This window comes from Crocodylus siamensis, chromosome 2 (assembly GCF_052110815.1).
Source record: "Crocodylus siamensis isolate JL-2025a chromosome 2, ASM5211081v1, whole genome shotgun sequence".
Taxonomy (NCBI): Eukaryota; Metazoa; Chordata; order Crocodylia; family Crocodylidae; genus Crocodylus; species Crocodylus siamensis.
In genome coordinates this window covers 77,891,816-77,919,049 of record NC_143396.1, presented here as the reverse complement: position 1 = coordinate 77,919,049, position 27,234 = coordinate 77,891,816, and positions in this window count along the sequence as shown.

Genomic DNA, 27,234 nt, shown 5'->3' with positions numbered 1-27,234 from the left:
TTTTGGACTAACATTTCAAACAGCATGAAGACAAAGTACTAAAATTGTCAATTTTGCTCTGCACACCATCCATTATTGAAAATTGAGCTCTCTGGGTTATATTGAAAATATTCAGCAATATTGTCCTAGCCTATGAATTGTACTTAGGAACACATGAATTATTGCAGTGCTACTGCATAATAATGTTCAATGAAAGCTGTTTTCAGTTTGTAGTAAGCATACATGCACATGTGCATGTGAACACCCCCCCCCCACCAGAGATATTAATACTCCTCATGATCTCAAGCGCATGATGCATAAAGCGGTTCATTTCTCTGGAGACCACAAAAATCACAGACACACACTCATTAGATGGCACAAAAGGTGTATTTGCAAATAGGGTCAGAGCAGAGTCAAGAACTCAGATTACTCCGAACCAACAAAGGAATTTTGCAGGCTGTATTTAGCTCCTGGTGGGAAGGGGTTAACTCCTCGCTTGCTGGGAGGAGGCCGCTGCCTGGTGCTGGGCCGGGTCAAGCCCCTGCCCAGGCCCCTACTTGGCCCAGCCCCCCAGGGAGAGAGGAGTGAAGGAGGGGGTACTCACCAGTCCCCAGTCCCCCTCCTGTAGGGCAGGGCCCCCCAAATCCCAGGCAGGGCCCCCCTGGCCTGAGAAGCCAGTGTTCCCCAATGGCAGGCCCACTGCGCATGCGCGTAGTTTAAAAGGGCCTGCCAAACAGGGGAAAAAAAACCCACACAGGTAGGCTCTGGAGCGGTGAGAGATGTGCAGGTGAAGCCCGCTGCACCCCCACTCCCCCGAAGCCCCCCAGACACCCCCTCAGCAGCCGCAGAGCCCCCTGCCGACCCCCAGCACAGCCGGAGGTGAGCGGGCTCGTGGTGGGAAGGGGTTAACTCCTCGCTTGCTGGGAGGAGGCCGCTGCCTGGTGCTGGGCCGGGTCAAGCCCCTGCCCAGGCCCCTACTTGGCCCAGCCCCCCGGGGAGCCACGCAACCAGGCTGCGTAAACAGGCGCTTGAGTTAGCGCGGAGTTCGCACAGGGGAGGGCGTGGGAGGGCACGAGACTCTGCCTGCGACCCCCCCAGCCATAGCCAGCCCCAGCCGTAGCCAGCCTACCAGAGGCATGACACGGATGGGCACGCGCCGCACCCCAAGGGTCCTCTCGGGCTCTGCGGCCCCTCCACTAGGCACCTCAGAGATGGCCACCCAGACGGAGCCCATGGTTCCGGGCTCCATGCAGACGGAGCCCCTGGCTCTTGGCTGCGGGGGCTGCCTGTCCCTTTTTCAGGCTCTGGAGCCCGGGAGCATGGCCACCTCCCCTTGCGGGGTCTGCTCCCTACTGGGGTCTCTGGCACGCCAGCTGGAGGAGCTCCAGGCCACAGTCCAGAGACTGCGTGCCATCAGGGACTGCGAGCAGGAGATAGACTCCTACTGCCAGGCCCTTCTCCCCCGGGAGCCGCAGGGGAGAGCTCCGTCTCCCTCCGCGACTAAGGAGGACTCTGGGACCTCCCGCTCTGCCCAGTCAGGGGCATGGACCAAGGTGGTCAAGGGCCTCAAGGCCCGCCGCACCAAGGCCCTTGCCCCGCCGGAGCTTAGCAACAGGTTCGCACCTCTTGCAGCCCCAGCACAGCCCACACAGTTGCCAGCTCCCGCAGGCAACCCAGGCTCATCCGTAGCTACTGGCCCAGCTAAATCTGAGTGGGCACAAAGCTTTCTCTCGTGCGTGGATGACCTCTACCTGACTCAAGAAATCTATGGGCCAACGAGAGGCAAAGCGCTGCTTGACCTGGTACTGGCTACAGGGGACGACCTAATCGGCGACCTAGTGATTGATGGGAAGTTGGGTGACAGCGACCACGAGCTGATGACCTTCACCGTACACCATAAAGCTGGCAAGTCAGTCAGCAACACAGAAGTCCTTGACTTCAGAAAAGCCGACTTTGATAAGTTCAAGAGGCTAGTCGGTCAGGCCCTCAGGGACCGTGACCCCAGGGAGATGGGAGTTCAAGAAGAGTGGTTGCTTCTCAAGGAAGCGATCCTCAGTGCACAAGTTAAATCTATTCCAACATGGAGGAAAGGCAGCCAGAAGGCACAGCAGCCCCCCTGGCTCTCCAGAGACCTAGCGGACCTACTGTGGCTAAAAAGGAAAGCCTACAAAGGATGGAGGATGGGATTCACCTCCAAGGAGGATTACTCCGCGCTGGTCTGGTCCTGCAGGGACCAAACCAGCAAAGCCAAGGCTGCAACTGAACTCCAACTAGCTTCAGGCATCAAGGACAACAAAAAGTCCTTTTTCAGGTATGTGGGGAGCCAGAGGAAAAGCAAGGGCAATGTTGGACCCCTGCTAAACCAGATGGGGCAACTGACAACTGACGCCCAGGAAAAAGCCAACCTATTAAATAGGTACTTTGCATCAGTCTTTCATCAGTCACACGGGATGCCCATGCCTGCTATGGGACAGGGAAATCTGGGTGAGGGGGATCCCCTACCCTCCATCAATGCTGACCTCGTGAAGGAACACCTTGAGAAGCTGGATACCTTCAAGTCAGCTGGCCCTGACAATCTGAACCCTAGGGTACTCAAGGAGCTGGCGAGCGTCATAGCCCAGCCCCTGGCATGGATCTTTGAAAACTCCTGGTGCTCTGGTGTAGTGCCCGAAGACTGGAAGAAGGCCAATGTGGTGCCGATCTTCAAAAAAGGGAGGAGAGTGGATCCAGCTAACTACAGGCCCATTAGCCTGACTTCTATCCTGGGGAAGATCTTAGAAAAGTTTATTAAGGAGGCCATCCTTGAGGGACTGGCCCAGGCTAACATTCTAAGGGACAGCCAGCATGGGTTTGTTGTGGGTAGGTCTTGTTTGACCAATCTCATTTCCTTCTATGACCAGGTGACCTATCACCTGGACAAGGGAGAAGAGATTGATGTCATATATCTTGACTTCAAAAAAGCTTTTGATCTGGTATCCCATGATCACCTCTTGGCCAAACTGCCCAGTTGTGGCCTTGGCTCCACCACGATCTGCTGGCTGGGAAATTGGCTTCGTGGTCGGACCCAGAGAGTTGTGAATTGATGGCAGTCACTCATCATGGTGCCCTGTGACCAGTGGGGTCCCTCAAGGCTCTGTCTTGGGACCCATACTGTTCAACATCTTCATTAATGATGTGGACATTGGAGTCAGGAGTGGACTGGCCAAGTTCGCCGATGACACCAAACTTTGGGGCAAAGCATCCACGCCAGAAGATAGGTGGGTGATCCAGGCTGACCTGGACAAGCTCAGCAAATGGGCAGACGAGAACCTCATGGTGTTTAACACCGATAAATGCAAGGTTCTCCACCTTGGGAGGAAAAACCTTCAGCACCCTTATAGGCTCGGCAGTGCTACGTTGGTTAGCACTACAGAAGAAAAAGACTTGGGGGTCATCATTGACCACAAGATGAACATGAGCCTGCAATGCGATGCTGCGGCTAGTAAAGCGACCAAAATGCTGGCGTGCATCCATAGATGCTTTTTGAGCAAATCCCGGGACATCATTCTCCCCTTGTACTCGGCCTTGGTGAGGCCGCAGCTGGAGTACTGCATCCAGTTTTGGGCTCCACAATTCAAAAAGGATGTGGAGAAGCTTCAGAGAGTCCAGAGGAGAGCCACGCGCACGATCAGAGGTCAGGAAAACAGATCTTACGATGACAGGCTGAGAGCCATGGGACTCCTTAGCCTGAAAAAGCGCAGGCTAAGGGGTGATCTGATGGCCACCTATAAGTTTATCAGGGGTGACCACCAGGATCTGGGGGAACATCTGTTCACCAGAGCGCCCCAAAGGATGACGAGGTCGAACGGTCACAAACTCCTGCAAGACCGTTTCAGGCTGGACATAGGGAAGAATTTCTTTACTGACCGAGCCCCCAAGGTCTGGAACAGTCTGCCAGCGGAGGTGGTTCAAGCACCTACATTGAACACCTTCAAGAGTAAATTGGATGCTTATCTTGCTGGGATCCTATGACCCCAGCTGACTTCCTGCCCTTTGGGCAGGGGGCTGGACTCGATGATCTCCCGAGGTCCCTTCCAGCCCTAATGTCTATGAATCTATGAATCTCCTCCCTCCTGGGCACGTGTGCAGAAACAGGAACTCTTACAGCTCACTTCCGTTTCATACAAGCATACATGTGGTTACATCACTACATACATCGCATGTATAGTATAATTAACTACTTAAGTATGCAGGGCAGAGAGGTAAATATGCATCAGCTAATTAAGCATGCTCAGAGACTACAATAGGTCACCAAGAGTTCAAACCCCCCCCCCCTTTTCAAGGACACAGTCAGTTGAATTCCAGCTTCTGTAATCTGTATGAGAAAGGCTAGGGAGAAGCTGGGGGAGAGTCTGCGATTTAGCATAAGAAAAGCTGTGGCAAGGCTGGGAAAGGAAAAAAAGTCCTTGGCAGTGTTTCTTTCTTATCGGGTGCAAGATGCAAGCTGTGCACTTCTAACAATACTCCATTTCTAACACTATTCCATTTCAAATCAGACAATAAGACCTAGCATATAAAGAATGTGTCTCTCAACTAATTATATTTCACCGTCAAATAACTGTTCCCACACAAAACATCCTCTATTCATAGGTCAAGAATGATGTATAGTTTGTCTAGATGAAATGGACTCCTTTACTCTATATTTTTATGTATGGATTGTGCAGAGCTTTTAGGAATGCTAGACTACCTTGCTAGCATATAATCAGTATTTATCACCAACCAAAGGTACCTACACATCTGCCCAATATCTGCTTCAACAGCAGATGCATTGGAGCAGACTTGGTTGATTACCACGCCCCAGCAGCCTTGGCATTTCATGTATTTAGCGTTCCCATGTTTCAAAACGGCAGCAGGGCACTTTAATTGAAGCACATCTAATGAGCTTTAGTCAAAATACTCCTACCACCATCTTGAAGCACGGGACACTGAATACACAAGATGCTGCAGGCATTTTAATTAGAGCAGCTCTCAAGAGCAGTACTTTAACTAGAGCCGTTTTCCCATCCTGGAGCACATGTAAAGTTGCCCCAAATACCCAACTAAAGAACAAGGACTAATTCCTATAACCAGTTTTATTTTCTATAATCCATAGACAATATAATAAAACATTTAGATCCAAATCCTATTCCCCTTATTCCAGGCTTTTAGATGAGCAGAAGCTATGCATCTTCCTCAGGAAAATAAAATCCTATCCCACCTCCAAGGTACCTAGGTGTCTCATCCTGTAAATGGGCAGCCTGGTGCACCCTAAAGATCAAATCTATCCTGAAGAGACATATAACTCTTCCATTACTACCCTAGTCAACATGCAACCTTCAGCACTGCCAGAGGATAATCCCATTTCAGCCAAGGACCACATATACCTTCCACATTCTGCATCGCCACTATTGTGTTGCTTGATCTCATTATCACATAGTCATTGCCTGGGCTTTTTTTCTAACAGTAGATTTAGGAATTTGCATGCATTTCCAAACAAATTTAGATCTCAACAGAGTGACCTCATTGGCCATGCTGGGTTGCTTCTGAGCAGTCACAGCAAGCTACACCTAGTCTCTCAAAACAAACATATAAAAATGCATAAGAAAACTAGGTACCTCTGTGAAATGTTGACAATTGCTTGTGCAAGTATAAAATCAAGTTCAATTACACTGATGCCTCAATGCAAATATCTGCCATTTAGTGATCTTGGAGATAACATAAGATCTCAGTTTAAATGCTGATGTCAAACTGCAGCTAATAAACCATGTAGAACCCCTGCAGAAGCTGAAGCCCTGAAGGCCAGGAAGCAAAAATTGGTGCTCTCCTATTTGCCTTGCAGTAGTATCTGATCCCTTAGGCATGCAATTAAGTTATCTAGGTCAGGCTCTTTGTGTCCTCAACTCCAAGAAACATAATTAGAGTGCTCAGGTGGGCTGTAAGATTCCTGTGGTAAAATCAAATCTAGCAGGCTCTTCTGTAGCTGGGGACAGGGTCTCTATTTTTGGTCTCAAGTGCCAGACCTCAAGAAAAGGTTCATAGCTTAGGATCCTGAGCAGGGGGGAAGAGCGGGGGATACCATAAGCATTTAAGTGCCACCACTTTTCTCTCCAGTTTCATTCCCAGCTTGTTTAGGCAGCTCCTCAGGGAAGCACATAATTTCCCCCCATCCATTGCATAAGTAGGTTGGGTACTGAGTTTGGGGCTGAGAATCTCAATGCACTTCACGGCAATGGAAAATGCCTTTGAAGGCCTATTTTTTATCCCTCTGTATGCTTTTACAGATAGCTTTTGGGCAGAGCAGAACTAGGCATATTTGGTCAGGCACCCCAAGCTGACCACTTTTACTTCCACTGCTGGCTTTAGCCAAGGGCCCACTATTCCAAGTCCTCACCTCTGCTGCAGCTGAGCTAAGTTATAGCACCATGGGGCCACCCTTCAATTGTGAGAAATGCAAAAGAACAAATAAAATTCAACAAATAAAATGCCACTTAGCTTTCTGAGTAGTTCCTTGCTTAGTCCACTTGCCCCTGGCTCATTGGGCTTCCCAGGGTTTCATGCTTTCCCTCTTATCTCTCAGAGGCTTTCAGGGAAGCATGCACAACTTCTGTGCAAACAAAAGAAACAAACAGAAGAAAAGCCCTGCTCATGGCTCCTCCTGGCAGGCTGATGGACCTCTGTCAGCCGCAGGCTCAGTGCAGCAATGCTTACTGCCTGCTGCTGGTGTTTTTTATTTCCTCCCTGGCCCATGGGGGCTGGTTTCTCTTTATTTGTACACCTAGGTGAGTTTCCTTGCTAGGAGGCTTGCTGCATCACCAGCCCTGTATCCTCAGCCCCTAGTGAGTTCTTCTACATCTGGGGTAGATATGGGGCCTTGCCACCAGGCACAGTAGACAGTGGGGAGGGGAATGTTTCCAGGATAGAGGGCCGTTAGGGCTCTTCCTCACCCATAGTAACAGGGCATGGCCTTGTTATACCATCCTGTTCCATGTAGCGCTCAAAAATAAACTAGAAGGAGAACTATATCTCTATTCATTGAAAATGTGTCAAATACTACAAATTCAGATAATTCAGTTCTTGAATGCAAACATTCAGCCTATCTGCTGGTTACATGGATGGACAACAAGGCTATGATAAAGAAATGTTTACTTTTATTAAGCCAGTTCTGTATAAGGACTACAGATGGGTTTTGATAGGTTAGACTAATAATGCAGCCAGATACAAAGATCTTCTGGGATGAAGTTATCCATACATTATTTGACCAAATTAAAAAATAAACTCTTTGGCAGATAGTCCATACTTTCTCTTATTTTTAAAGAACACCTTAGATAATTTTTTCTTTAAAAGTCCTCTTAAGATTAAGAAGTACCTAAATCTCCAGGAAGTTTTTCAGTGCCTGGACATTTATATTTCCAGATTTAGTGAAGGAATTTAAGTTAGCAGAAATTAAACCTAACTTAAATATTATTCATTGTAAGATAGCAAAAAATCTTGAGGGAATGTTTTTTCCCCCCCTCAGTCAGCCTACCTTAAACATTTAATTTACTGACTTTTTTATACCCATGTACAATATGGACTAATCATCCTTTCATACTATTCCCATGGTATCAGCCTGTTTTACAAACTCTCTGAACAGATCAGAATAATTTATTTAAATTAGCTTTTAGTGATCTCAGACCTGGAATAATTTGAATAAGTGAAACAACAATAAAAACCTGGAAAGGTTGATTTTTATAAAGTCTTCCACTTCTGATACTCATCTCATGCCAAATAATATTGGGAATACATATGTTGGCTAATGCAAGAGAAAAGTTTTCTAACAGGCAAATCTATAGACTGTTGCCAAACCAATGTCATAAATTATATTGAAATAAGCAAATATGCTCTATGGAATATTTTTTTCTTTATGGAAAGTAATATTGTAACATCTGTATACAAAACTGTACATAACAGTACCAAACTATTTTGATAATACATTATCAAATATTATTTGATGATTGTTTTCAAAGGCTTTGCAGGGAGTTAAATGTATATTTCCTGTTGATCTTAATACATATCCTATGCTTAAATCTCTTTGGTGGCTTTGAAAGGTCCACCCTACGTGTCTATTTTTTTTCTGTCCCAGAACCAACATACAGAACATTACCTTTAAGTTAAAAATAACCACTTACTTAAGTGAGGCAAATTATAGAAACTCTCCTGGACTATGTCCTCATGAGCAGAGGTGTGCGGTTGCTGCAGGGAAAAAAGAAGCAGCACAAATTTGCACCGCTGCTTTTTGCCCTAGTGCACACCCCTGCATATGTGGTTAGCACACAGAAAAATGCCCTAGGTGGGGTAGGGGAGGCTGGGACCAGCACCTGGGATGGCTCCAGCAGCCTTATATGGGGTCCGTGGGGCCTCGTGAAGTTCCAGCAGTGGGAACTGGGATGTGTGGAATCCAGCCAGCAGCTGGAGACTGGCCAGGCTCTGGTTTTGAGTGACAAACTGCCACTATGTACGTTGCCCCTCTTTTCTGGCATGGGTTTTTTTTACACCCAGGATTTTCAGTTGCCAAATAATCATCCCTGCTGCAAATTAGCAGCATGGTGAACACTTGTATGTGCAGCATGTGAGTTTTGCGGCACCTTAGACAGGTCTGCAGCACTACAAACTACATATGCACACTTGTCTGGACAAGCCCTCTAAGGAAAGTGGGTATTTGGAATGTATGATTAAAGTTTGTGCCTTAGTATGCTTAAATTAAGGCCTAACTCTCTGCTACTGTAGAGCATATCAGGTGCCCTCATTTATGACATTTTTATCATTTCCTTATAATTTTATCATGACAGTTACACTCTTAGTTAAAATTGGCAATATGGTTATACCTTTCTGGTGGATAGTGATGAAAGCCAACTCTGAAATTTATCAGCTACAGCAGCTTAGGAAACCAATGGAAGTTATACCAGGGATGAGTTGGGCCATTAATGGTTTTTGACTGGTAAGTATAAATTTAATTAATATAAATATTCTATTAGTCAAGATGTTAGATGCCTCTCATATCTAATCAGTAGGGCTTCTGTGCAGAAGCATCCCAGTGCCTTGATTTTTCTTTTCTTATGGAGGACCTCCAGAAGCTGTTCTCTGGTAAACTGTTCGTATCACAAATACACTGATACAAGCTGAACAAGGTCCTCAAAATTCATGAGTTAGCTTTCACTTTCACCTGGATGCATGATCATTTTTGTAAGCCTGAATGAAATCCATTATGCCATCAATGTTCAATGACTAAAGAACACAAACATTAGTGCCACCGAACTGTCAAAAGTAGACATATTTGCAAGTATTGAACTTGTGCAGGAAGGAATGCTTTGAATAAAGTTAGTGACTTCCAGCTAACAAAGCATCATTTCAGATATGTAACAAACAAATCACATCAGTCTCGCAGACAAAAGAACATACTTGACTACATTAATGTTGCATCTTATTTAGAGCTCTACTGTGTTCCTAGACAGGAGTTTTTGCCTTTAACTTTAGTGGGAGCAGCACTGGGGCTGCTGTGTTATTTCAGAAAGTATTGGCTTCAACTACTGGTAGTAATATGAGAAGAAAATGCAATTTATAATTCTGACTTCTGCAGAGATCATACTGCAGCAGATATATAGTACTACCAAAGCTTCAGGAACAAATCATAACGTACTTACTTCTCAAGGTCTTTCCCCTGTATTTATAATAGCGTATGAACAGAATGAGATGGCAAATTCACATAGGAAGGATATTTTGAAGTGTCTGTGGGAGCTGGTGCAGGAATATTTTGAAGAATCGCTGCATCATTACCTTTTTTGTGTCAGAGTGCATAACATTTGTGCCCATGTTAGCTCCTCCACACAGGCCCATATAATTCTTTAGGAACAGTAAAAATGAAGCATACAAAGGAAAAATGTTTTTATGACTGATGCTAGAAGTATAGCAGGGCAGTTATATACCTGAGCAGCAGTGATGCAGTGCCATTTGTAGCAGCCAAATCGGGCTAATTTTATGCCTCACTACAAAGAGAGCACCTATTACTGCTTCCCCAGTCACATCCTCTGCTCCCCACCATTATGTTTCTGATCAGAGCAGTAGGTTAGGACTCATGGCATATGGGTTCAGTTCCTGCTCTTGAAGATATCTTGTATGATCTCTGGAAATGTATTTAACTAAAGATACTGCAAATACTCATGTACCCACTTATTTTTTAATGTTCATTCAATTTTCTCTGGGCTTGAATTTGAAAGTAACACCAGAAGTATTTGCAAGACTGAGACCTTAATTCTACCCTCATAACCTACCTATAAAATGGAACAGTGCTATTTCCTTTGTCCCACTTTTTATGATTTTTTAGGGTTTTTTATAACTATGACATGGACTGTATTTTACTATCTGTTTGTACAGTTGCTAACAGAATGGAGGCCTGATTTTGGTTGTGTCTTCTCTGTGCTACTGGAATACAAACAGTAGGTATCAATACCACATAAAAAAATTTCAAACTCTGGTACCCAGAAGTAGGTGCCAAAGGCATCTGCATAAGTGTCCCAATCCTGAAAAGCAATGAATATTGCTCCATTTAATTCCAGCTGAGTATCTTCAAGACTCAAACATATGCAAATTAGCTCTAAAAGCAGCAAGGAGCACTTAGGAATGCTAACGGGCACTCAGCAAAAGCAAAAGAAAGGAAATATTTGGACTTTTTTTAGTATCCAGGGAATGATGGTGCAGCCTTTTGAATGTTTTGCTGAACTAATAGAAATTCAACACCTTTGCTAGCTTTTGTTACCTTTATTTACATTTTTTAACTCTAAAGGAAAGGAATGCTAACTGGTAAAGAAAAAAAAGGAGCTTTAGTCACAAAAAGACACAGTCAAGATGTGAACAAAAAAAGTAGATTTGACAAACACTAACCATTTACCTGGATATCTTGTACATGTGAAAAATGCTGCAGCCCAGAGGCAGTATTCAATAAGGATGTGCCATATACATGAGGCTGTCATCCTTAGTCCTTTTTTACATGAGGTAAAAAAGAGGGAGTGGCATTAAAAGGTCCTAAAAGCCCTTGATCTGTCTGAGGGTAGATTCATGTACTCCCTCAGCAATGATCAAGACAGCTGCAAGTCTACCTGCTCTGAGCTTTCCTGGCTAGAGTAGAATTTAATTTGAAATAATAATAATACCCTGCAGGAGGCACACTGAAGTTAGGAAGGGATAGAGCCCATTGTTCTATACATATTCTGGGTGCCACTGTGGTACCCCAGGCCTGGGAGTCTAAGTTATATTGGAGTTTTTCCCATCCCAAAAATATCCCATAATTGGGGGGATGCAAAGATGCACCATTCCCTCCCCTACAAGCTACTATCACACTAAGACATAGGCAACCAGGTTTAGGGCAGCTCAGGGTCAATGGACTGACCAGAGTCAAGACCGGTGAGCAGAATTTGAGGACAAACTGGGTCAGGAAACCAGGAGGTGAAGCCAAGAACTGGGTCAAGGAGTAAACCAGGTCAAGGAACCAGGAGATCAGACAGAGTGGAGCTGAGGAGTCCTTCCTTCTTCGTACCCTTGTGAAAAGGTGTTTTGCCAAATTTGCGTATCTATTGGAATCTGACATAGCTGCACCATGAGCGTTGCTGCTGTGGCCTCAAACTTGCAACTCTGGGCACCACCCTTTGCTCCTGGCATTGAGGAGCAAGCCAGAGGGACAAAGAAAGTTTTGGGTCTGGTTATGCCCTATTTTGGAGTTTATATGTGCGAAGTTAGGCCCTGGGAAACTTTCAGGCCATCCTTGACCAACCTAGGTGACAATCTGCAGAGGGGCAAGCTGAGATGAGTGGCTGTGCTGCCATGCCAAGACCCCAGATTTGAGTCTGTGGCCTGATAACCATCCCTTCTCCCATGGGTGTGAGTTCTGTGCTGGGCCAAGGAGTGCTGTACTTCCTTGTAGGAGAAGGAAAGAGAAATTGGACACAGAGAGATAGAGGAACTAGAGTTATTAGTATTCCAATTGCCTTTAAAAAAAGGTAACCTTCCCCCAATTAAAACTGTCTAAAACAAAGTAAAGCTTAACATCCTGACCAGCAGGGCTTACTATTATTCCGGACTGGGATTCTCAGAAAAGCCCTATACAGGTTTCCCTCGCTTTATGCGGGTTCTGTATGTGTGAATTTGCTCTTATGCGATGACCCTTTTTATACCAAATTTGTTATATGTGAAGTAAATGCACTCTTATTTGATAGGTGTTGGGGAAGCCTGCAGTCAGTTGCTTTGTGCGGTGCATTGTGGGAGTGACACGCACAAAAATATAGTCTCCATGTGGATCTGTGCTCCTTGCTCGTTGTCTGCAACACATCTTTCTGTAGTTCCCATCCCCGTTATGGTAACATTCACTACCAGCCTGCACTTGTGTGTAGTGTCTGCTGTTGGTGAGTACCAAAATAGTCTTGTAGAAGTGGTAGAAATGGATGTGGGGGTCAGTACAGTCGAGGTCTTGGAATGTATCCTGGTTTGTTACATCGTAAAGTGGGTTCCATAGACATTAGACATTATAGACAGTGAGGCTGGAAGGGACCTTGCGAGATTTCATAGATTTCATAGACATTTGGGCTGGAAGGGATCCTGAAGGATCATTGAGTCCAGCCCCCTGCCCCAGGGGCAGGAAGTCAGCAGGGATCATAGGATCCCAGCAAGATAAGCATCCAAATGTGTCTTGAAGGTGTTCCAAGTGGGTGCTTGAATCACCTCCAGCAGCAGTCTATTCCAAACCTTGGGGGCTCGGACAGTGAAGAAGTTTTTTCTTATGTCCAGCCTGAATTGGTCATGGCAGAGTTTGTGACCATTTGATCTTGTCATCCCTTGGGGCGCCCTGGTGAACAGGCGTTCCCCCAGATCCTGATGAGCACCCCTGATAAACTTACAAGTGGCCACCAGATCACCCCTGAGCCTGTGCTTTTCCAGGCTGAAGAGCCCCATGGCTCTCAGCCTGTCATCATAAGGTCTGTTTTCCTGACCTCTGATCATGCATGTGGATCTTCTCTGGGCTCTCTCAAGCTTCTTCTCCACATCCTTTTTGAATTGTGGGGCCTAAACTGGAAGCTGCGGCCTCACCAAGGCCGAGTACAACAGGAGAATGACATCCCTGGATTTGCTTGCGAAGCATCTATGGATGCAAGTCAGTGTTTTTCTCACTTTACTAGCTGCAGCATCACATTGCAGGCTCATGTTCATCTTGTGAGATCATCGAGTCCAGCCCCCCTGCCATAGGCAGCAAATCCGCTTGGGTCAAACAATCCCAGCAAGATACACATCCAGACATCTTTATGTAAATTCAAGTTATGCACCGTTTTCCAGGAACACATGTACAGCATAAAGCAAGGGAAACCTGTACTGCCAAACTTGGAAATGAAGCAATGAAACGGTGCTGAGGATGTTCGCAGTTGCTCCTCTCGAGGACAGTAAAGACGGAGAGTTTGAGAACAACAGCAAGAGATGTCTCCAGTGCAGCTCCAGTGCCTCATTTTTTAGCTTAGTACATATAGAGCAGGTGGGTAGGCTGTGTTTCTCAGCAGTGCTCTCTAGGCCCTAGGGAGGCAGTATAGGCATACTCTCACCTGAAGAAGGATGGATAGAAAAGTGAGTGAGCCTTGTGTTATTTTTATCTTTCTTACTCTCTGCCAAACAAGATGCTTAAGCAGACTTTCAATGACACTAACAATTCTGCTCAGTCAGATTTTCTCTGAATGTTAGTAATGTCAGCATCTGTTCTTGCAAGCAAATTCTCCCACCTTACATTTCTCTTTATTTTTCTTGGTTACACTTATTAAGACTATGTGGATGTACCTATTCTGATCTGCATAAGAAAAATACAATTAAAGTTATACCTTTAAAAAAAAAGGCTGTCCTCTACAAGAATTTGAAGCATCTGCTGATATGTGAGTGGAGCAAGAAATTGCTGTAATTTTTATGGAAAATAATGGAGGTGAGACATGACATCTTATACCATTTTTTTCACTTGACATCTGTCACAAAATGCCATATCTTTTATCTTTTAAGACGTCTTCTCCCTCTTTCCCACAATCTTCTTCTGGTATTTTCATCCCATTTTCTTTTTCTTCTATTGTCTTTTAACATGGTTTCCTTGGGATATTATGTGCAACACAGTATTTTAACTAGCTAGACGGAAACTAGGAATTGAGTCCATAATATACTTTACATAGTTATTTTGTTACATAAAAGTTAATCAGAGTATAATCGCGCACTGGCAACATATTTTGTATTATATATGTATGCAAAATGGCTATGTACATAATTTAATTCACTGAGGTTATGGCATTTTCTTTACTTCCAAATCTTTATGTTATTTGCATCATGAAAAATGAAAAAGATGAAAATATAAAATTAAACAAGCATCACAATGTTACTGATATTCAAATGTAAAAATCTTTTAAATCAGAACATTTAGCAGTAGCTTAGTGATTTCACAGCACAATACAGATACTCTTAAAACAGGGACATCCATGAATTTAATTCAGATGAAGTTGCTAACTAGACAATCCTGGAGCCTGATTTTCTCTATCAAGCAGGTGCAGCATGAACCAGAAAAGTACAAATCTTCCTCACTGCACTCCACAGATATATCTAGAAAAGGGTTGTTAAACTTACTGGGCTCCATGGGTTGGATACAGACTGTGAGACTTCCCCTGGCATGAATGACCCATGCATGGCCTACAAAGGTGCATGGTCCAGATTGTGATAAACCCTGCAGGCTGGCTGACCCACTTTTTCAACCTATATCAGGCCCATGGGACAGACAGTTCACACTCATTGTCTAAAACTAGCACCACGTCCCATAAACGTACAGCATAATTCAGCCTCCTTGCGAGTCAAGTCATTGGTATTTTTGCTGAGGCAGTAAATTTGCAATCAATACAAAGTGTAGAGGAAAGAGAGGTGAGGGCGTGGCGCTCTATATTAAGGAGGAATACACATCCTCGTTAATTAGCAAGGAGTCAGGGGAGGGGCACTCTGAAGTGCTTTGGGTTAGAGTACAAGGCAGTCGAGGGGAAAGGGACTTAACGGTGGGAGTCTACTACAGACCTCCCAACCAGGGAGAAGAGCCTGACCAGGAATTCTTGGGTCAGCTCACAGAGGTAGTGAAGGCTAAGGATGTGGTAGTCATGGGGGACCTGAATTTCCCGGACATCTGCTGGGAAGAACAGTCAGCCAGGTCTGAACGCTCACGTAGGTTCTTGGCCAGAGTGCAGGACCTCCATCTAACCCAGGAGGTGCACAGCCCCACCAGGGGAGATGCCTTGTTGGACCTAGTCCTGGCCACGGGTGATGACCTGGTGAGGGGGCTGCGGGTGCTCGACCACCTGGGCGACAGCGATCATTGCCTGCTGGAATTCACCATCCAGCACGAGGTGACAAAGGCATGCAGTAAGGCAGCGGCCCTAGATTTTAGGAGGGCAGACTTCAATGAGCTAAGGAGGATAGTTGGAGAAGCACTGAGGTCCCGGAGGGGAGGGGAGCCAGGTATCCAAGGAGAGTGGTCGATCCTCCAAGCCCAAAGGAAGGTAATCCCAATGAGGATCAAAAGGAGCAGGAGAGCACACCAGCCTCCGTGGCTCACCAAAAGCATCCGGGAATGCCTCCTTGCTAAAAAGGAGGCTTACACCCAATGGAAAGAAGGGGTCATCACCAGGGAGGACTATTCTGTAGTTGCTCGGGGATGTTAGGGGGGTAGTTAGGAAGGCCAAGGCAGAGCTGGAACTGGGGCTAGCTTCCCAGATTAAGGACAATAAGAAGTCTTTTTTTAAATACGTAGCGGGTAAAAAGAAGGTCCCGGGTAATGCGGGACGCAATGGGAAACTTGGTTGTCACACCAGACGGCAAAGCTAACATGTTTAACGATTTCTTTGCCTCTGTCTTCCTAAGTAGGGACCAGAACAGCCACCCCCCTGCTGGGCCCCCCTCAGGCCCCGGGGGAGGCACACCTGGGCCATGGGTTAGCGAGGATTTAGTTAGGGAGCTTCTGGAGGGGTTGGACGTATTCAAGTCAGCCGGCCCGGATGATATACACCCTAGAGTTCTAAAGGAACTGGCTGAGGTCATTGCAAGTCCCCTGGCACAGCTTTATGAGTGCTCGTGGTGCTCTGGTGAGGTACCGGAGGACTGGAAGAGGGCCAGCGTGGTCCCCATCTTCAAAAAAGGCAGGAAGGAGGACACGGGAAACTATAGGCCGGTTAGTCTTACCTCGATCATAGGCAAGCCATTCGAGAAAATTATGCTGGCACACATCCAGGAGGGGCCAGCAGGGGACTGCATGCTTAGGGGCAAACAACACGGGTTCATCAGTGGCAGGTCCTGTCAGACCAACCTGGTGGCCTTTTATGATCAGATCACCAGATCATTAGATGCAGGGGTAGCAGTGGATATAGTCTTCCTGGACTTCCGGAAGGCTTTCGACACTGTCTCTCACCCCGTTCTCATTAAGAAACTGGGGGGTTGTGGTGTAAACACCCACACAGTCAAATGGGTCGCCAACTGGCTGGTGGGCCACACCCAGAGGGTGGTAGTGGATGGGTCCTTCTCAGCCTGGAAGGACGTGGGCAGTGGGGTTCCGCAGGGCTCGGTCCTCGGGCCCACACTGTTCAACATCTTCATCAGCGATTTGGATGAGGGGGTAAAAAGCACCCTGTTCAAATTTGCTGATGACACTAAGATGTGGGGGGACGTGGGCACACTGGAAGCGTGCAACAGGCTACAATCAGGCCTAGATAGGTTACAAGGGTGGGCGGATGAGAATAGGATGGGTTTCAACACAGACAAGTGCAAGGTGATGCACCTCAGGAGGAACAACCGGCACCATACCTACAGGTTGGGGAACTCCTCTCTTGTCAGCACGGAAGCAGAAAGGGATCTGGGGGTCATCATTGACTCCAAGATGAACATGGGCCAGTAGTGTGGAGAGGCAGTTAGGAAGACCAACCGCACCTTGGCATGCATCCACAGATGCATCTCGAGCGGGTCCAAAGAGGTGATCCTCCTCCTCTATGCAGCACTGGTCAGGCCACAGTTGGAGTACTGCAACCAGTTCTGGGCGCCGCACTTCAAGAGGGATGTCGACAGCATGGAGAGGGTCCAGAGGAGGGCCACTCATATGATCAGGGTACAACAAGGCAGGCCCTATGAGGAGAGGCTACAGGACCTGAACCTGTTCAGCCTCCAAAAGAGAAGGCTGACGGGGGATCTTGTGGCCTGTTATAAACTAGTCAGGGGGGACCAGCAGGCATTGGGGGAGTCACTGTTCCCCCGAGTACCGCCAGGAGTGACCAGGAATAATGGTCACAAGCTGGCAGAGGGTAGGTTTACGTTAGATATCAGGAGGCGCTACTTCACAGTCAGGGCGGCTAGGGTCTGGATCCAGCTTCCAAGAGAAGTGGTGCAGGCTCCTACCCTGGGGGTGTTTAAGAGGAGGTTGGATGAACATCTTGCTGGGGTCATTTGACCCCAGTATTCTTTCCTGCCATGGCAGGGGGTCGGACTAGATGATCTGCTCAGGTCCCTTCCAACCCTAGAAACTATGAAACTATGAAAATTTTGTAATGGAAAGAACTGTCATGTGTATATTGGATTGTGGGTGGGCAAAATATTGCCTGCAGGCTGGATCTAGCCTGCCAGGTGCCTGGATCTGCCCCGCCCCCACAGCACTCTGCATGGGGCTGAGCCCTACCCACTTTCACTGGAGCAACCCACACCAGGCTCCTGCCAGTGCCTGGAGCCTGGCCCCAGCCCCAGCAGCTTCCTGTAGGGCTGTTCTGCTCCAGCAGTGGCTCCTGCTCCTGCTCCTGCTCCTGTTCCTCCCATTGGCAGGCAGGCAGGCTGCTGCAGCCAGGCAGCTCCTGCCCCAGCACACTTGACTGAAGCAGCCCACCTGCCCACCCATCAGGAGTAGTGCAGTGCAGCATGGGAGGTGGTGGGGCAGGAGCCACTACTGGGGGTGTGGGGAGCAGAGCAGCACATGGCTGGCTGCAGCTGCACCAGCAACAGCCCTCCCAGAAACTTTCTGTTCCTGCCACACCATGCCAGTACAGGCATGCAGCTTCAACCATGTGGCTCCTGCACCAGCCCACAGGGAGCTGGAGCCAGAGCCCCCCATGCTAGGGCAGGAGCCGCCAGCTGGGTGCCCATCTGTCCAGAGCACCACAGCACAATGCAGCAGGCATGAGTGACTGGTCCATCCTGAACTGGGGGGGGGAAAGGGGGGGCAACTGCAGAAGCCACCAATCTTGTCAGGGGGAGCACCAGCCCTACTGACAACATTAGTGTCGGCTGTCGGGGGGGCACTGGCCCCTTCACTCCCGTGCACCCACTACCAGTTGCCTATGGCAGCAGGGGCAGGAGCAGGAGCCCCTGTGGAGAGAGCAGAACTGCACCTGGCCAGGCCAGGCCACGGGCACTAAGGGGGATGCAGTGCAGGTTGCCCCAGCATGCCCACGCCAGACCCAAGAGGCACCAGTTGCCAAGCCAGGAGGTAGGGAGGGTTCCCCTGTGTGCTCAGTGACAGACCCTGAAGTGGACCGGAAGTACTTCTGGTCCACTTCTGGGTCCGCCACCAAGCACGCGGGGAACCCCCCCCCCTCCCCACACTCCCGTGGGATGCTCTATCTGCCCCACCATCTCAGCATTCATGAGCCACGCCTGGTACCTCCAGGTATGTAGAAAAAACATATAAAGCTATGTCTATGACCAAATCATCGAGTCTCTCTGAATTGAATTGGAGTTGCTTTTGTTTTTAGCATGAAATGGTCATGAAAACTGTGGGAACAGAGATCAGGGAAAGAGCAGGAGCCCAGACCGTAAGACCCCTCACTTAGTCAGCCCTCACAGAGCAGTGTCTCCCTCCCTGGAGTGCAGACTCACACAGTCATGCTTGTTCTCTTTTTGCCTCCACATCTTTTGAAGTCCTTTCTACCCAGTAACTGACCTTCAACAGGAGGACTGTATAACCTGGTGGTTATGCCACTTTGTTGTGAGTTAAACCTCTTAAGGTGAGGTAAGACTGGCACTAAGGTCTTCCACTTCTTGGGCAACTACCTTAGCCTGCCTCTGGGCAAAAGCTGGGACTTATGTGCTCTATTGGCACAGTTGTGCATTCTTTTTTCCTCCGTGTGATGTTTAACACCAGTAATGGTGCAAGATTCAAGCAGCACTCCAGGTTAAAGGCCCCAGTGAAGATTCCTTTTATCTAGTTCCTCCCGCTTGCTTACTTGGGCAGGCACCAGACATAGACAATCTGATAAAAGAAAGTAGGCAAAGTTATCACTAATTTACTATAGCTTAAAAAAAGGGAGAATGAATGAAAAAGATGGCGTTGGTTCATACAACCCTACTGAAAGTCATCTGTTGACAATGTGTATTGCACACAGCTGTGGTGTCTTGTCAAGTCTCATCCTTTGCTTCCTGTGAACCATTCTCTACTATACTTCACTCAATTCCCCAGTTATTGTCCTTTTCCTTTCTACCTGCTCCTGAGAAACATGATGTGCTAATTACATAATTAACACATCTTCTTTGTAATTAACCTGTCCGTCTCTTTATCCTAACCAGCCATACCAGAAGAAGGATGTTAGGTGGATCAATTTACAGCACTCTGGAACTGTTTACAAGCATATAGACAGTTTAAAACAAATAGTATGTTAAAAAGGTCTCAACAGGGGAAACAGCTTTTATTACCAGCTACTGAGGTAGTAAAAATGACAACTGTGTTAGAATAATACTCAAGTTCTGTTTCCTAAAGCCCAGTCTGAGAAAATAAACCTAAGAGAATAACAGATAAGTTAGAAAGTGTGTGTCACCAAAAAGCAAGTTATAGTAATTAGAAGAGGGAAGGATAAAGCAAAATCAGCCATCTGCTATAGTAAGTAATGGGCGAGTGGGCGGATGTTCCCTGTGAAGTCTTCAAATTCATAATTTGCTGCTCCTGCTAGGCTTGGCCTTAAGAATATATTGGTAGACCCACTTGAGGTACATGGAGGTGCTGATTCATACAAACTATGTATTATTTATGTTGTTTTCTTTATGCTTCTATATTCTGGTTTACATGATGTGGATAACTAAATGGAAAATCCTGATGGGTTAATTTTTTTTTATTTATTAATTGTTGAAAGGTCTTAATGTGAGAGAGTGCTTATGCTAAGCAAGGCCTAGCATTAAAAAAAATGCACAAAAACTCCCAGAATGCTTCAAGGAGGTTGAGGAGTCAGCGATTGACATTCTGGTAATCACTTTCTGACCCTTAGATGAAAATACTGAACTTCTGACCTTTAAACAATGATAAAAATAGCAGACGTGCTACTTACATTGTTAAGAATAGGAAACTGCATGGCTAAACCGCAATGACGAAAAAACAACCGCATATTATGTCAGTTTTGACATTTTAACCCTGCAAAAACCAGCAAAACATATAGATGAATAATGTATTTAGGTTATAGAAAATTAGCATAAGAAATATAAAGGTCATTAAGAATTAACATAAGAAGCGTAATGATTATAATACAAAGCGTATCACCTGATATTATAATATAGATAAGTTAACTAAATAAGCAATAGAAGTAAGAATTAGAAATGCATATGTATAAGTGTTATCATATATAACTAATAGTAAAGTTATGTTAGATGCCTCGCTTCCACCATGGGGACAGTTTTATATCTTTTGCCTAAAAAAAGATAAGGGACTCCTTTTAAATGAGCTGTTGACCAGTTCTGAGACTACTGAATCAGGCAGCCACACGTAGCCTCCGGGTTAGAGAGCAAGGGCTTGATTTGGGAACCTCGTGAACCAACAGACCTCCTTTAGTTTATGACTTTGTGAAACAATAAAAGTTTTAAATTGAACAGGTCTGAGCCTGTGCTTAATTCAGTCCTATATAATTCGGCATCCAGCTCCCACAGTTAAGGGTACTGAGATTCTCCACAAATTGCTGGCACTGCCGTGGGCCTTAGGACAAGTGACATATTATTTAGGTTGCTATTTGTTTATACTCCTCTTGTCATAAACAGTGACCTAACTGAGCTTGGTGAGTTTGGTCTCTAGAACCTGTTCTTATACATAGAGGCAACAGTGAACCCTGTGTTTTAAAGAGCAGTTTGGATTATGGGGTTTCTAGGGGTAGCGCACCATTTCTGTTTTATTTCATTATTTGTTATGAATTGAAGCTTTACAAACTTAAAATTTGTTGTTGTCATGCTTGGCTGATTGTGGATGACCAAACACATTTAACCACATAGAGTTAGATCCAAAAAAAGCATCAAAGAGTCGAGCTTCTCAACAACTTATATTTAGATGCGCCAACCTAGTGAATAGGAAGAGTTAAGCCTTCAGAAGGATATTGAGACGGGACCATGTAGAAGTAGTTAATGGGAAATAGTAAGCAGAGGAGTATGTCTTAAACACCAGTTCTCTCCAGAGTCTTATTCAGATAAATCTATCACCATGGCCTGGAAGTCTATGCCAGAAAGAAGTCACAGGAACCTTTCTTTCAAAAAGATGAGGTCATTCTTTTAAAAGGACAGTGGTAGACAGCTTATCAGTATGGGAAGGAGAGGGGAAGAGAATAGGCTGGGTTCAAGGCTGTCTCAAGGACAGTTTAGGCAATTTATGGACCTCACTCATAGTCTAAAATACGGCCCAAAGATTTTAAACGCAGTGCATTACAGGCATACCTCGGAGATATTGCGGGTTCGGTTCCAGACCACCGCAATAAAGCGAATATCGCAATAAAGCGAGTCACATGAATTTTTTGGTTTCCCAGTGCATATAAAAGTTATGTTTACACTATACTATAGTCTATTAAGTGTGCAATAGCATTATGTCTAAAAAAACAATGTACATACCTTAATTAAAAAATACTTTATTGCTAAAAAATGCTAACCATCATCTGAGCCTTCAGCGAGTCGTAATCCTTTTGCTGGTGGAGGGTCTTGCCTTGATGTTGATGGCTGCTGACTGATCAGGGTGGTGGTTGCTGAAGGTTGGGGTGGCTGTGGGAATTTCTTAAAATAAGACAACAATGAACTTTGCTGCATCGATTGACTCTTCCTTTCACGAAAGATTTCTCTGTAGCATGCAATGCTGTTTGATAGTATTTTACCCACAGTAGAACTTCTTTCAAAAGATCACAGTTCACCATAACAAATATAATAATAATAATGAAAAAGTTTGAAATATTGCGAGAATTACCAAAATGTGACACAGAGACATGAAGTGAGCAAATGCTGTTCGAAAAATGGCGCCGATGGAAAAATGGCACCGATATACTTGCTCGATGCAGGGTTGCCACAAACCTTCAATTTGTAAAAAATGCAATATGTGCGAAGCGCAATAAAGCAAAGTGCAATAAAATGAGGTATGCCTGTATTGTAAGTATCATCTTATTTATTTATTGTGGCATTTGAGTTAGAACTCAAATAGTTAGAATCTCATTTGAGTTACTGATTTAACCTGAGAGCATATACTGAGCACCTTTTGCAAGCTGCTGAATTTGTGGGAACTCAGAATAATCACCATGTTACCATAGATCAGAGGTGGGCAATTATTTGGGCCGGAGGGCCATGTAAGGAGTTATGGTGAGCTGTTGCAGGCCTGGGGTGTGCCAACCTGGCATGGGAAGGGGCGTGTTGATCCAGCACGGCACCCGGCATGGGGCGGGGGGAGCAATAGATCCCATCCAGCCTGGCCTGTCCACCTTACACCCACTGCTGGGGGTGCCAGGTGGGTGGACAAGGTCTCCATGGAGTCCAGCTGGGTGTCCCACAGGCAGGCACACTCAGCTGGACAGATGCAATGGAACCATGTGTGGGTACAGAGTGGTCTCCAGGAATGGGATGGATGGGCTGGGGCTAGGGCTAAATACAGCCCTTCAGTGGGTCGGATATGGCCCATGGGTCATATTTTGTTCATCCCTAGCACAGATATTAACTGCACAGGATCAAATACAGAATTTAGTCCAGTATAACATGTAATATAACTGTGTCGTGTTTATATCCTAATATGATGGTTTTATTTGTCCAAGCCTGTGAAGGCACCATAATGTATTTATTTCCATGTACTTCTGCAGTGTATGTAGAGCAATTTTTGGAATTTTACTTTCATGCAAACATTAGCCTTTATTGAGTGAAGTCAATGGAAGTTGTCTTTGATTTTAATGACAGCAGGATTGGTTCCAGAGTCTTTATGTTTACTTCTTCTTCAGTCTTTTTGCTTAAGTATTTTGCTATTCAAAAACAATAGTGACAGATGACAAATGTGGATGGTTCTATACATCTAAGCCCAAAATCTAGCCAATAGAGAGTGAAATGAACTACTTGCTATATCATGTGCAACAGCCAATTAAATCACTCCTGATTATTCTTGACATCAGCCTCTGGGATTCCCTCTTTCCTTCTGAATTGTGCACTGCAAAAGGAATTTACAAAAAAATCAAAATTGCCAACTGCTATTCAAATGGCAAGTGGTGCATACTAATTACATTTTATATGGTAATTAATTAAAAATAACCATGCAAATTTCTAATTTAAGAGTCACTCAATTCACTGAGTCTTCAGACAGTGCCTAGCTGCCCTAGGCATTCAGTGGTTAGGCAATTTATTCAGGCTTTCAAAATATTCTCAAAATGTCTAAGATAATGAAGGTTCTTGAAAAAATTCCTAGCTAGAATATATAAACAGACGTTTCAGAACAGAAAAATAGCACTGCATACATTTGCATTTTTTGAGTTGAAGTATTCAGTGTACACATAAAAATAGAACAGGAAACAAATAATATAGATTCCAAAGAATCTGAATATCTAGGTATTTTAAAGGCTGCAGAACAAAATAGGTCATAGCTTATACATTAAAATTGTTTTATCAAATAAAATTATTATCTTTCTAGTAACCACTGTTTTGTTTAATTTTTTTTTTAATGGACTAGATTCTGACTCTGTTTTTGCATATTGGAAGTTACCTTATTCTATAAACTGTTCCCTTTATGTCCACAGAACTAAGAGAATTCAATGTAATACAGTAAATTTTAATCTGTGGAACATGTAATTTACATCATTAATTACTACATTCATGTGGATAGTCAGATTGTATGTGAAGATCACATTCTTCCTCCTCCTCAGGTTCGGGATTTTTTTGTTTGTTTGCTTTTTAAGAGTATCAGAACTCCTATCATCGCTATTAAAAAAATGAATGATGTGACTATGGTACTTCATTCTCTGACAAAATTCACTTAATTTGTTGAATGTTTTTCCTAAATCAAGTGAAAATATGAACCCATAAAAACTTAGAAAAATTATTTATGCTTGGCTTTCATTTTTACATCCATATCTTTTTTTAAAAAATGAATCACAATTTTGCAGCTACTGTCACAAATTTTCCTATAGCAAATGCACATATTTTTCTACATCTAGAGTACAAAACTTACAATAACTTACTGATTTTTATCCTTGTAATAAATGCCTGAAGGTTGAGCCAGAATTCCATACCATTCCATTCAACAAGAGAATTTCTATACTTCAGGGTGTCTTGGATTAGGGTCAAAGTACTTCCAGACTTAGTTAAATTCAAGGCAAAAACAAATAAGAAGGCCTTAAGGGGTGCATACTGTCTTGCATTGGTCTTGAATTGGGTGCACTGAAGTGATTTTCACTCCAAATAAATGCGTAAGTACACTACCCATTTAAAAAATAATGTTATAAAAGCATGAAGCCCAGCAATTAAGCCATGTGAAGATAGTTCGAAAACTGAAGATGTTCCAGAAAAATAAATGTAAGGTATCAGATATATTTTTCTCTATCAGCACTGTCCATTCTATAATTAGAGAAGATGGAAACCTAAAGCAGTATCAGTAGGTGGACTAAATAGTATTTATTTGTCAAATAAGTGCCTGTTTTATGGTGCAGTAACTCTCCGCGTATATTATGTGAATATATTTTTCACAAATTCATTCAGATGTGATTAATGTTTCAAATTTGTTTCCTGTTGAATATTCTAGTTTAGACACGTCTACTGTCAGGAATGTTTACAGAAACAGGAAAATTGCAGTCTGCTTGCAGAAATTTTACAGATGTAAAATTTACTGATTAAATTATTCATTATGAATTATTTTCCCCCCTCTGCCACACACCAATATTTCTACCACTTACAGAGAAAACCTCAGTGGCAGAGGTTATATGCCACTCTCTGCCATTGTTTAGTTTTCATTTAAGATTCAGAATAATTATTTTGCTTTTAATATTTAAATACCAAGTTTAATATTTAAACAGCAAGGATATCAAAGGCTCATAAAAATCACAAGATGGAAAAGACCTACGAAAGAAGAACATCTTGGTGGTCTCTTATCAGTTCTAAATTAGAAGCTATAATAAACACTCTAATGCTTTGTTCAGTGTTTCAAGTGCTAGGATTTGTACTACTTCCCTTGGAAAGCTGTTACACAATTCAGTAGACCTTCATATTGGAATTTTTATTTCTTCCAGCTCTGTCAAACTCGTCCTTTACTTGTTATCGCCTAATGTTCTACTTGTATCTCTCTAGATTTACTTTAATATTAGACTTTTTAGTATATTGCTGGATTGTAGTAACAGATTTGCTGCTCACAGGAATCTAAGCATTAGTCAGCCTTAAATACAATGGCTGCTCTTATGTCTGTTAGGGTAAGAATTCCCCTAATTATAGCACGAACCTGCCGCACTGGGTAAAATGAGTACAAATGAAGCCTTTAATCAAATATTTGAAACTGAAGAAGCCATTCACTAGCACCTCTCTTTCTTAAGTGACTATTCTGAGATGACAAATCTTATTAAAAACTGCTGAATATTTTTGCTGGTGTTGAAACAGTATGAAAGTAAAATGGAAACGGGGATTGCCGAACCTGAAAATAGCTGTCAGAAATATTTTGAGAAACTTGTATAATCACCCACATCCTTTTCTTTCTTACCTCGTTATTATGGTTCTGTGTAGTGTTCTCTCTTTTCATGGAGCCTTCAGAGACAAGGCTCTTTTTGCATGCAGCCACTGGTGTCCACTATTTGGCTTTGTTCATGTTTGCAGGTATTTTTTCTCCAGGTCATTGGTGACCTGCTAGGTACAGCTCTAATGCTCTGGAATGAAGTGGAGTGTTGTGCTAATTCATATAAGTGTTCCTAGTTCAATTGAATACATTTATAATTAATTTCTAATGCCACAACAGGTTTAACAAGCTTTGATATCTCAGGATAGAGAGGGAATTTGTGGTGTCAGTCGGAAGTCATGCACTTATATAGACTAGCTAAATAAGATATATAGAGAAAGTACAAGCTGTAATGAACCTAAGTTCATTTCATCAAATGTTGATTAAGGACGTGCAGAAAACAGTATAGAAGAAGGAAAGAGAAATCAGAATACAAAAGACAGAGGGTGTGAGGAAAGAGAGAGAAAAATAAGAGAGATGCAGGAGGGTGCCAGTTCTAGGAGAGACAAGCAAATGAGTAGTAAACAAATATGAACAAAGGGGTCACAGAAGCTTTTCCAGGTAATGAGGTAAGAATCCATCCATTGTCCATGTTTAAACCATACTTAACAAAGTCCAGTCTGCGAATGATTTTTTTTCTTCCACAACTTCCTATTAAAACATGGTGTTTTACCCTTTTTGCTTATGAACAGCAATCCTGAGGTCAGGAATGGACTTCCAAGGAGATTCAAGTACTCTGCCAAAGGTGTTTGTCTCTTTCTGCAGCTGATGTTAGATCAGTATTCATTCATTTTTACATGCAGAGTACTCCATCTGTCTGATGTAGGCAGCAGAGGGGTATTGTAAGCAGGTGACAGTGTATTATATCAGTAGACTTGTAGGTGAATGAACCTTTTATGTTGTGCTTCTTGTGGTTAGGTCCAGTGATGAGTCTGCACTGATGTGGGTGTAATGATGAGTGCTGTTAAGAAATACACCTTTTTATAAAAGCAAATATTGTTTGCTAGTCTTTCATGAAGATAACAATGTTTTGCAGACTCTTTACAACAACCAACAGCTCTGTCTCACCTCACCTGGTCTCAGCCAGTTCTCTAGACAGTGTACTATTCCCACATCTCCCCTTCCTAAACATCTAGCTTTCTAACTATATAATAAACCATTTTATAAAGAAATTACATTATAACACTAACATTAACATTGTTCAATAAGTCTTTCTGGTGATCAGTATAGTC